This window comes from Centroberyx gerrardi, chromosome 17 (assembly GCF_048128805.1).
Source record: "Centroberyx gerrardi isolate f3 chromosome 17, fCenGer3.hap1.cur.20231027, whole genome shotgun sequence".
Classification (NCBI taxonomy): domain Eukaryota; kingdom Metazoa; phylum Chordata; class Actinopteri; order Beryciformes; family Berycidae; genus Centroberyx; species Centroberyx gerrardi.
Window position 1 is genome coordinate 18,197,286 of NC_136013.1, and position 12,181 is coordinate 18,209,466.

At 45.8% G+C, this 12,181-nt stretch overlaps 1 protein-coding gene across 3 annotated transcripts in view; it reads left to right on the plus strand.

The window, feature by feature from the left end:
• The first annotated feature begins 7,900 nt into the window (after positions 1-7,900).
• The window catches only part of tiam2a (TIAM Rac1 associated GEF 2a), a 75,637-nt gene continuing 71,356 nt past the window's right edge, over positions 7,901-12,181 (plus strand). For all 3 annotated transcript variants that reach the window (XM_071905809.2, XM_071905811.2, XM_071905812.2), the window contains exon 1: positions 7,901-8,041. The gene's annotated coding sequence lies outside the window, so the exon portion shown is untranslated. The remainder of the gene's footprint in view (positions 8,042-12,181) is intronic.

The following is a 12,181-nucleotide window of genomic DNA, read 5'->3' on the forward strand; positions in this document are numbered from 1 at the left end:
AGGTGAGCAACGACGTATTCATCCACTATGCAGTAACTTGTAGCTGTACACAGTAGTTAATAGTAGTAGTTAGCTGTACATCGCCCAACTCCTTCACTAATAAGTCATACTCCCTAGTGGTGCAGGAAGAGAGACCCTGGTAGTTCAAAATGGTATATTGTTTTGGTATCATATTTCATATACATTTTACCAATCTGCACAAAACTGCCAGAGTTAATCACATCTTTTAAAAAATCTCATTTAGCTTTAGAGCTGCTACTAGTTCTCATTTTCTGACTTCTGAGATAATGCTAGTGGCCTACTATCACTCAACATAGTGTCTGCTAAAGTGTTAGCATGGAGCACTGGAACCAGCAATCCACTGGGAACACATAGATGATTTTGGTGTCTGTGTTCTCATCACGTATCTGGTAAGTACGGGCCAATCTCCCAGAAACTCAAAACTCAAACACAGACAAACTGCATCGAGGAAAGGAGCAAAGAGGATCCATGGCTGCAAGTTGAAGTTCACCAGCAGGGACGGACAGACAGTTAACAGGATAGCTGCTCAACACCACAAAACTACAGCCTCAAAACTCTCACTCATGGACATCAGTATGAACTCAAACACCTTGCATGTCCTCTAATCACCAAATTGAAACATCCTTAAACCTTCATGGAAAGTAGATTTCCACATCCTTCATCCCTCAAAGAACTGGAGTCTTTCCTTCTTGAAGACAGGTCCAGTATCCCACTACAAACAGTTCAGGATTTGTATGACAGCATTACAAGAGTGAAGCTGTTCAGAAGGCAAAGGGTGGCGCTGCACCTTATTAGAAACTTGATGTTCATATATGGAACTCTGGATAGAGGAGGATGCCCTGCCCTTTTCAAGGAGACTCCAACTTTACACACTCACTTCATACACACACACATAGACAGACACTCACTTTCTCTCCCTCCCTCTCTCTCTCTCTCACACACACACACACACACACACATCACAGCATGCTGCGGCTGGGAGAACTAATCCGATTTCACAGCCCAAATGAAAGGAGTCTCACATGCACACATCCATTATCTATTATTAGCTAAATAGGCTAATAGGTAAACACACACACACACACACACACACACAGGGCTGAGAGCAGAAGCACCAGGGGAGACCTGCTGCTGGATGAAAGGCTGTTTTACAGAAAGGAGAACCTGTTGAGTGCTTTCCTTTGTCCACCGCTCTCCCACATGCATAGATACAATAGTGCAGCGTGCATGCAGCTTCTGAAATAGACCTAAATAATAAATATATAACGTGTCTTAAATTATATGACCTTAACTCAAGCCTTCAATATAGTTAAATGTAGCATTTTTAGTCAAAAATTCAGTTTCTGCTGCCCAGTCATGCAGGCCCATATTCTCATAGGACTACAGTCGCTTTCATTTTACACATTAATTCTAACTGCCATTAAAAAGGTCTTAAAAAGTATTACATTTAAATTCATGAGACTTGCTGACACCCAGTAGTTAGCAGTCAACATACAGTGAATTATTTCAAGCCAATAGGAACTCTGTATTAGCATGATGAAGCCGTATTTAATCTTCAGTATTTTTTTTATTAATTGTTTTTTCTGCCGCAACAACCCAGTTCCCCCCTAGGGATCAATACATTTCACATTCATCTTGAGGGCTGTGTGTGAGCCCAACACACACACATGCTCACACACACACACATGTATACATACTGTACAAATGCACACACATTCTGTCTCTTACACACGCACACGGATGTGCACACAAACCCAGATCGTTGCCATGCACGCCTCCACGCGGCTTGTAAACAAACCAGTCCAGACAGTGTGTGGGGAAGTATCGGCTTTCCATTAACAACCGCTGGTCATTCATTTCCTACTTGTTTGAAAGCTGAGCTGTCAGACAGACAAGCGGCCTGGGTCTGTCTGTTGTTCTCTATTACTCTGCATTGTACTCCTAGGTGCTGATTTTGTGGGAAAAGACCCGGAGCGGTGTGTGTTTCTAATTAAGACAGTGAAATGAACAGAGTTACAGTCCGTGGGTTTAACAAGGTAACTTTTAACAGCCCTGCGCTCCACTCCCTTCACATGGGTGTGAAAGTGTTTCCCAGTGGGCAGTCGGAGGTAATGGGTGTGGGAATGTTACCTTAGGAGGCTCGATGGCGGGACAATCACCGTCCTAATGGAGCAATAAGAACCCATTTGTGTCCAACACTTGAGCTGTTACATTGGAGACTTGTGAGGCCAATAAGACCGCAGTTGGCATTATTGTATGTTATAGCCTACTGATTTTGTGACACATTGATTTTGCCACCACTTGTAGTTGCATGTTGTTGAAATTAAACAATGTAATTTATACTAATGTATTGTTCCCAGCTTTCAGTCTCTCAACCAACTTTACGCACCTAGTTGTTTACTTCTGAATTTGTTTTCAACATGAGAGAAAGGCTTGTTAAGAGATTGTCTGTTATTCTTATTGAATTAGAATAGGGAGAGTTTAGCCCCAGCCAGTACAAATCACATTACACTTTAGAGTGAATAATTGCATTTAGCTCATTGGAATCAGCCTTCTCTGTTTTTTACTGAATAGGGGCCTTGATTTTGAATACATGTATATGGGCTTGTAATGTGCAATTCTCAGTAGAGTCAGTTTTAACTTTTGATAACTCAATCAAGTGTCTGTTTGTGCCACACTGGTTAGGATATCCTTTGCTGGCCTCTGACTGGAAGTCTGTGGGCTGAGGTTGTAGTCATTTGACGAGGAGTGAAGAGGAATGAGGCGGCTTAAAGTCTCACGCCACACCAGAGCTACCGACTATTTCCTTATTCACTTGAAGTGAGTCTGTAAAAGACTGGGCTTGTCCAGTCCAGCTCTTTCTTTCATGAAGTTGTCTCCCCGCAGTCTCTGAATCATTAATACCCTTCCTTTCTCATGTGGGATATATTTGGCTACCTACATACTTTCAACTTTGTCATTGTCAAATCTGACCTACATTCACTTAAAGGGAATCAGAATGGGCAGTCATGTGTTGTCTTAGGTGCATTTTTAGATCGGGGTCTGATGTCATGCCGCCCGCACATTGAGCCGACTGCCATCAGTCCATCCGTCATATTTTCTTTCTCCATGTTTGGACATGGTACTGTACCGCTGTGTGCCAGACTTCACATGGCCTGATGGGAAGACAAACATGGTTTTTCCGACAGGCAAATTTTCTTGTCACTCACTGCAGAATCATTCACTGGAATAGCCAGGGAGAAAATCCTCAGGCTGAAGAACATTTTGAGCATGTAATGTGTGCACTGTATCGGTGGTTGGTGTAGCTTGGTTCGTGCTGGATGTGATGGCGTGCACGAGGTTAAAATGATGTAATTGCTGCAAAATGACTTAATTGCAGCCAAAACGATTGGATGTGTTGGCTGCATATGGAAGTCATGCGCGAGATCATGCACCAGCTGAAGTTTGAAACAATGCGGATGGCACCGCAGTTACGTAAACGCACCCGCATCCAGGACTGGCTGGATGAACAGGAACTGGAACCACTGGCTGATTTAGGTGGGGTTTTCAGGCATGTATTTTCATTAGCAGGAATGCCAAGGTACGTGGATGGCACATCTGCGCTGCGTATGTGAGGTCCAGCGTGGTCCAGGTCTAGTGAATCAATCCTGTACTATTTAACTGTATTGTAGCATGTCAGCACCAATTAAGCAGGTTTTACTCATTACTCATAGCCGTTGTACTTGGCAAATAAAAGCCTGAAAGTCTACCTGAAAATGATTCATTTTCAAGAGTTGACCACAAAATGAGAGATGCTTTCTCATGAGGCAACACAACCAGTCATGTGATATTTTAGACCAATTGCAGATGATTATGCACTGGTGGCTGGTGCATGAGAATTCGACTAGTTCGAAGCCTTTGCACGCTGCGGAGGCCGAACCCATTTTTGTCCGCAAACGCGTTCTTTTGTTCGTACGGACCAGCCGAATTTCTTTTCCGCAGCAAGTACACCGCTGCCAGCTTCACTCTCCCACTCTTAAAGCTTCAGCTCTGTCTTACAGTCCCATTCTCCTATTCATCAAGTGGCTGTCTCCATCTCTTGCCCACACACACGAACACGAGAAAGTCCTTCAACTCCTCTCTCTCTCTCTCTCTCTCTCTGTCGCACCTTGGTGATAGTTTCTTCACCTAGAGCTCGAGTTATCAGCAGCTCAGGCACGTCCAACCCCCTCCCTCCGTCTCTCTCTCTCTCTCTCTCTCCCTCTCTCAGTAATGACATATTGGATGGCAGACAGGCAGTCAGACAGACAGATGATGTGAGGCGTGGGAGACAGATCCATCACACACATAGTTTCCCACACCACTGCATCCATACAGGTTTTTATATCCTCTGATGGCAGGCACGGGCCGTGAGGCATGGAGCTCACTTTCGCGAGTATCAACCATCATCCTTAACTCCCACCATTAGGTTTCTGTCTTATCTTGCACAAAATGAAAGCCTACATGATCCTTTTGCTGAGAAGTTTCATGACTCCACAGCACAAGGAATCCATTAAAGAAACCCGTTTGAGGAATTTCGCAACACAAAGATGACTCTTTTTTCCCTGTAAAGCAGAGGGAGGTTTGGGGTTTTCATCTGATACTAATGATATGCGCCATAGTTCCGTAAGTGTAAGATGAGATCAAGTGAGTGCGAAGGTAAATCAGGGGCTTTAAGTGCCCCCGTCTGTCCTTTTAAAGACCCGAATAACACTTGGCGTGAGAGGACACCGAGTCCGGTCTTTGTCGTCATTGATTTCTCATTAGTTAGGCCCTCAGGAGTGTGCGAGCTATCACTCGGATCAGACCTGTCGTGTTCAATTAAAAGCCATTTCAAAGGGGGCCTGGCTTCTTCATATCTTTTCCTGGGCTCCACTCTCGCCCCTCCATCGGCTTTCAATGTAAAGATTTCCTTTGTCTATTGTGGGAGCTGCTGCGGCAGGCTCTTTGTGGTTTGCCTGCGAGGAAGATGCTTTTATGTTTGGTTGCTCTGGTTAGAAACAAGCGAGGCGTTGTTTTAGGGTGTGGCGTGCGAGCGCGTCTGATTATAGTCTCTTACAACTCCTTCCCTGTGTCTCTAAACGCCGCCTCGCACTTAAACCCGTCTTCCCTCCCAGACAGCCACGCTGCACCTTCACCTTCCCCTTCCCCGCCAGCCTTTGAAACGACCGTATGAGACAAAGCCCGTCGCCATTTCTCCCAGCCACCCCCGGCCCATTAAAGACTACATGACAAATGAGCGTGGTAATTACATGCGGACACTGAGCAGGCCGGCCCTCGCAGCTCAGCACCTCATACAGTGGTAATAATGGCTGGATCACACTGTACAATAGGCAGCAGTGAGGAGGGTGAGAAAATCACTTAGCAGGGGATCTGCCAGCCCTCCCCCCCCCCCCTCCTCCCCTTCACTTCTCTCACACATAAAGTAAAATACACACACGCATACACACACACACAATTACCATGACGGCCTATTACAGTGGCCATAATGGCAGAACAAAGTGGTGACAGCGAGGCTGGCTGGGCTGGGGGCGTTGAGAAGTCTCTCAGCCTCATTTGAGAGAGAGGAGGAGGGAATAGGGGAGGCTGAGGTGTTGATAAGTGTGTGTGTGTGTGTGTGTGTGTGTGTGTTGAGTGCCAGTACCTGTCTGCCTATCTATGGAGTATTCATTTTGTGTCAGCAGAAAAAAAGGAAATGTCTGCTGAGCTCACTGGTTTTCTGCTCCCGATAGTGTTTTTTTTTTAAAGCAATAAACTGGTGACACCAATATTTTCACCAACATTATGGTCTTCTTTTTGCATATGTGCCAGTTCTTGTGTGTGTGTGCATTTCCCCCACTCCTTAGAGCAGAGCAGGGCAGGTCCGGGGAAACACAGACAGACAGATAAGACAGACAGAGAGGGCTGATGGGTGTCAGGATGTCCATCAGAGCCAATTAGGTGTAATGAGATGCGGAGTGACCGGATCCTGAAAGCTGCCAGACGACACACAGCACACAGACAAGCCTCAATGCGGCCGGAACGTATCCAGTCCGCCGCGTCAGACGACATTACACACTGGGTGGGTGGATCTGTGGCACGTCACCTGTGACACTGATGACATTTGTCTCATGGTTCGCTGCGGAAAGCCTAGAGACGTTTTTTTTTTTTTTGAACATCGGCCTTCAAGAGAAGCTGAATTCGTTCTTCTTTTGTAGCTTTTTCTAGTTCATGCACGTTGGTTGCAAGACGCGGTTAGTCACAGTTTTGTTTCTCTTGTCATGGATTGTGCATTATGATGATGCATCCAAACACTTTACATTTGCCCTTATAAAGAGAAGCACATAACTGCAGAATACCGGTTTGCTTCAGCGATAACCAAGTTAGATTACCTCCAAGACCGGGACCGGTCGAGCTTTGTCTTTAGCACATTTGCATTCATTCGCTTCCTTTCGCAACCTAATTTGTCTGCATAATCCTTTGACATTCCCGAAGATGCATAATTAGATATCGTGGTGATTTCAAAACGACACGCTCGGCCAACTGCAAAGCTGCGGCCAGCTGAACACCCCGCAGCTAAATCCAGGCGCGGGGGAATGAGAGGCCGCTGTTGTGAGGACAGATCTTGATAGGTCTCTGTTGAAAGGAGCAGAGCGTTACAGTATCTGCCACTACAATGGACAGCAGAGAGATAGGCATCTCCATTCGGGCCCCACTGGTGGAGCTGTTATATGCAGATTAGATGGGGCTGGCAGACACGCTTGCCCAAAGAGCCACATTATGAAACGCAAGGCCAGATTGTGCTTTACGAGCATCGGGGAAGGAAGGAGGGCCTGGCCATCACAATTGGTGTTATCAGGGACTGGAGGCATTTGGAATGGCTGATCTAGAGTGATAGACATAAAACCAGAGGGGGAAACACACACACACACACACACACACACACACAGACCATCAACATTAGCTCCAAGAATCACAATGATTATTCTCACCACTGGCATGTTGTTTGATTGTCTGAGGAAACCCAAACCTGTTTCCCCCTCACTCTGCTTATCGGTTCATCGAGGACATTTTTGGCGTGACTGACAGGGTTGTAAATGGTATGCAAAACATGCTTACCTTTCCAAGCAAAGCAGCTGGCTGAGAACCTACAGGCAGGACACATCTAACACCAAGGTTTCCACACTTTTTCATGTCAAAGGCTGCAAAATAGATCTGCATTAAACCTTGGATCTGCTGTATTCTATAAGACTTTATCCCAAGGAACCAAATCTAAGAAAATGTTTGTTGTTAGATATGACTTGGTACAGGATTATATGGCTGTCTATACAGTGGATGGATAGGTAATAACAAGTGAGTACAGTGAAACCTGATCAGAAGTCATCCTAATATATTCTACCACTTTAACTTCTAGTGAGTTAAATAATAGTGAAATTAAACTTTATATTAAACTAAATTATACCTCATTTCACACACTACGCCTGGAACCTCCTCAAGGACCCCTGGAGGTCCCCGGACCTCACTTTGGCAAACCTGTGATCGAAACAGCCATAATTACCTCATTATTTTAACTTCGAGTGAGTTAAATAATAGTGAAATTAAACTATTCCTCATTTTGCTGAGGACCCTCTGGAACCCCCCCAAAAGGACCCCTGGAGGTCCCCGGACCGCAGTTTGGGAACCTCTGGTTTAACATCCTGTGTTTACTTGAGTGTACTCTACATTAAAGCCACGGTGTAGCATGTAGTGCTAATCAGCAGTAGGGCCATGCTAATAGCAGCTGGCGGATCCCCCAGTGTCCGTGGGAAGGAGGAGTTTAACCCCACAGTGTCTGGGAGGAGTCCGCAGTCTCTTGGCGCTGCGTCCCAGGAACATTTGGTCTGGAAACCGTGGAAGTACGCTCCAAGAAAACTCCGCTTCCCCGTCTCTAAAAACTACATTAGCAACACATTTATCGGTTTCGAGGAGGCTGAGAGATAACGACTACAAGAATAGCATGTTTCGACAGAGCAAACGTTAACCGGTAAGTTGCGAGCGAACTTGTTTTACAGTCCCGTTCATTGTAAAAGAAGCGGCGTGTGTCCAATTCATTTGCTGCAACTGTTTAAATGCACGGTTAGCCGGAGAGACACCGGAGCGTTGCTAAGTCTGCGTGTCTTTGTCGGACAAAAGTTTGCGGGTGTTTTTTTATAACCTTTGGTAATATTTCCCCACTCATTACGTCGGTTGTTCTGTGTAATAAATCTGGCTACAGCGGTACAGCTGTTCATACAGAAATCATTTTCCTGCAAAAAAAAAAATATTTGGCGCCAGTGATTATTATTGTCTCGAACTGAAAAGCACTGTATTGTTAAAGTACGATGCGGGCCACTGTAAAAAGTACAGTGTAGTTGTGAATCAGCATGCAGTGTCCCGCTTAGCCTGCTGTGATGAGAGAGAGAGAGAGAGAGAGAGAGAGAGATTTCTCCCTTTATAGTCTTTATCATCAGGTGTATAAAGGTCAGTGGTGAGTCTTGCTGTTTCTTCACTTTACTCAATGGAATACAAAATACTTTAGGCCTACTAAATGTTTTAATATCTGTGCAGATTGATTTCAGTCATCCAGGTAGTAAGATGTCCTAAAAAAAACATATAAAACCAAAAAAAAAATAAAACCACTGGACTTAAAATGAAGGCTTCATCAGATCAAATGTTGCAAGTCAAATGCAACATGAAGCTGCTCCTGGTCCATATGGCACATATTTGTATATGATGAAATTTCACTATTAAATAAACTGCATCCTGTCAGCGAGCTCAGCCTGGGGACTAATTTAAATCAGCATATAGATCACTGCGAGTGCTTAAAGTCACAGCCTGAATAGTGCGGAGATGTTCAACATGTAGCCGACAGCGGCGTCAGAAGAGCTGCTTATTGTGTCCCTTTCTCCCTGCTGATTTATGGGGGGAGAAATGGGCAGCGTTCGGCCGTTCCCCCGTAAATGCTGGGGTATGTTTTGGAAGTGATTTACCCACCCTGGCCTGTTTTTGTTGTTTGGGGAGGTGCTGTGTGGCCGTGTGCTGGGGTGGAAGGGCCCTCCAGCCGCATACAGGGACAACAAAAGGGGCCCCGGGACCCCTGGAGTGAAGGGCCTGCCCAGAGCAAACAGAGCCAGAGAGAGGGAGGAAGGGGAAGGGCATGCCTTTTGGCACCAAGGGCCCTTTGCCATGGCAACCCAAGCCTTAAGGTGTCAGTTTGACTGTCCTGCCACCTTGCACACCGCTGAGCAGGCCTGTAATGAAAACACAGGCTAATGTTTGACTTAAAGAGGCTGGCTGGCCCGTCAGTCTGCGGGCCCCTGGTTAATAGATTCTGTCCATTATTCTTGGTTGCAGTCATAACTTGCTGGAGATTAACCTTGGGGGGGAAATGCGGACAATGAAATGTAATCACGCTGTGACGGTAATTATTGTTATTAATGAGTCTTGAATGATGGATGCTCCCCTTAATTGGCTAAGTGGATGCAATGTTAATATCGTTCGCTCTAAAGTTCTTCACTAAGCCTTTCCTCGGAACGATATCCAAGAATTATGCTCAGCCCAGCATGAGGGCAAGAGAAGAGTTACCCAAGAATGTGTGCTGTTTATTTTTCTGGAGGGAGGGGAGAGGGGGGGGGACCACGCTGTGTGACTGGTTTATATTTCAGCAGGCCTTCCAGCCCTCCTGCCTGTTTAATGGACTCTACGGAAATCTGTATTTATTGAAATAATTGCTGTTGTTCTCGTGTGTGTGTGTGTGTGCAGCCTGTTCTTCCAGAGAGCGGTATAACCAAAAACCGGCGGGTCCAGGGCTCAGGCACCGTGCGCATGCCTCGGTCTTCGCGGTTCACGAAGAAATCTGTGACCACGAGGAACATTCTGTTTTTACTGCTCTGTTTTCGGAGAAGGGGTCTTGGATCGGAGCGGTACAGAGAGCGTGTGGCCCGTAATTGTCTTTCAGTGGAAAATATGCGATTGTTTTTTGCTTGTTCACTCTTTCCCTTTGTGGCATGAGTGCATGTTATGCCTTTCAGCTGGCGGGACTATCAGCTGTCAAAGTTGTTCACCGGTGACAAAAGGGAGGTGTAATGCTACCCCCCTCTCTGGGTGGCACAAAGTTTCTTTCATAGACAACTCATGACTCTTCTAATTTAAGTTGACGGGCTCGGTAACATTATGAAACGGTGACATAATTGCAACAAGATCTGTCCTCGTAAAAGAATCTGTTTTGCAGTCTGCCGACTTGCGTAAAGAAGTGCAATCCAGCTGTGGCGAAGAGTAATTTTTTTCGCTTGTGATGTGTTGATGCAGTTTGTGTAACCTGGACCGATGTCAAGTGAGAGACTTGAAACTCTCCTCCTCCTCTTCGCATGCAGGCCGCTTTGGAAGGCGGTGTGCGAGTTGCCCGTCGTCGTTAATTCTGAAGTGCGAGCACACTGGCCGAGAAACGCCAATGTTTCATGTCTTCTCCCCGGCACATTTTTCTCCATATAAGGTGGCGTGCGTGTGACTTATCAGGCATGGGTAACATCTGTGCTTATTGTCACATTCCGTAAGGAGGGATGAAGGCCTTTTTTTTACTGTCTCTAGGTAGAGAGGCACTGCAGGGGGAAAACCACAGGGACTCTGCATGGCTGACTATACACCGCACATCCTCTAGACAAAGGGCTCTGAAATGGATTAGATGGAAATTGAATGAAATTGGCTTTTTTTTTTCTCAGTTCCTCAGCATATTCCATTCTACATCTTCAGGCTTTCAGCTGCAATCCCTCATTTAGAATGAATCATCTTTTCAAGGCTTTTCAAGATATTCCAGGTTTCAGTGCAGCCAGTCCAGTCAGGCGAGCATAATGGCCGCTTGTATGTTTCTATTTCTTACTGCTGCGGTTGAGATTATATTTGGCTTTCAAAGTGTTTGCTGGTAGTGTATGGGCAGCAGCGTCTGGAGTGGTTGCTATAAAAAGCAGGTGAACTCAAAGCCGGTGTTGACAGCATCTTGGCCGGGACTTTTCATTGGCTACCACATTCACCGTGATGCCAACCAAAAGGCGCGTGGGCGGCTCCGGCCACTTCCGGTTACCCACCACTATCGGCCCAAGGGCAAGCAGCTCGACACTGACTGTACCCATCCTGCTGTACAGTGGCAGTTAGGCCCAAAATAATAACCCTGCCCCATGACTAAAAAAAAACACAGCCGAAAAGAGACGCTTTGTACCTTGTGCGCTGCATAATTCAGTGATTCTGAATTTAACTTGTTTTGCTGTGGCCACCGAGCTGGCGGACACACACCCATCCACTTTCAGGGATTTGTTCAGTTAGCTGCACTTATCTGTTCCAATGTTAGATCCCCGGCTCTGCTGCACAAACAGAAACCTTCTCTCCAGCTCAGCAGAGCGACTTGGGTCTCGTCCCTAGCTGAACAGATGTGTCCCGTGGCCCGCTCCTGTTCAGGTCGACGCCCCTTAACAGCCACAAATTGGAGGCCTTTGAGGAGATTAATGCATAGGTCCTAATTGAATTGTGTTCCTTTCGGGTCACGTATTGAGGAATGGCCCGCGTGGTTTGCAAAGAAAATGAAGATTAAATGGCAGCGGGAGCTTGAACGATGTGTCAAATGAGGTATCAGATAAAGAATTACCAAGCAGAAGACTGAGGTGTAGGTGAAGAGGGGAGAGAGGCAACAGTGCCAGGTGGCTTCACTTATGAATCAGACTTCCATTAACCCCAAAGAAATAACCAGTAGAGATGCCATTACCATTCTTTTATTGACGGTCATATAAATCACATGGCTATTGGTGAACATGAAGCAAAGAGCCCCCATGGCAGCACTAAGGAAACACTGGATGTAAAATATTATATGCATGCCAGACAGTGTACAATATTTCAGTCTGGAAAAGGTGCTGTCTCAGCACTTTAAACCCATCCAAGTGATTTACAGGCTGTGAATATAGAGCCACTAGTGTGATTGTCTAAATGTATGAACAATGGGATGGGTAGGGCTGGAAGTATTGAGTACTGTAGCGATTTGCTGGTGTATTGATCTACATATGGCACTTGCTTTGCTTGTCAGAACTGTTAGGGTGAACCCGGTAGGGGTACGTTTGTGATCTTTCATGCTCAAAGCACATTCTTTCAGCACGTTGCCTTC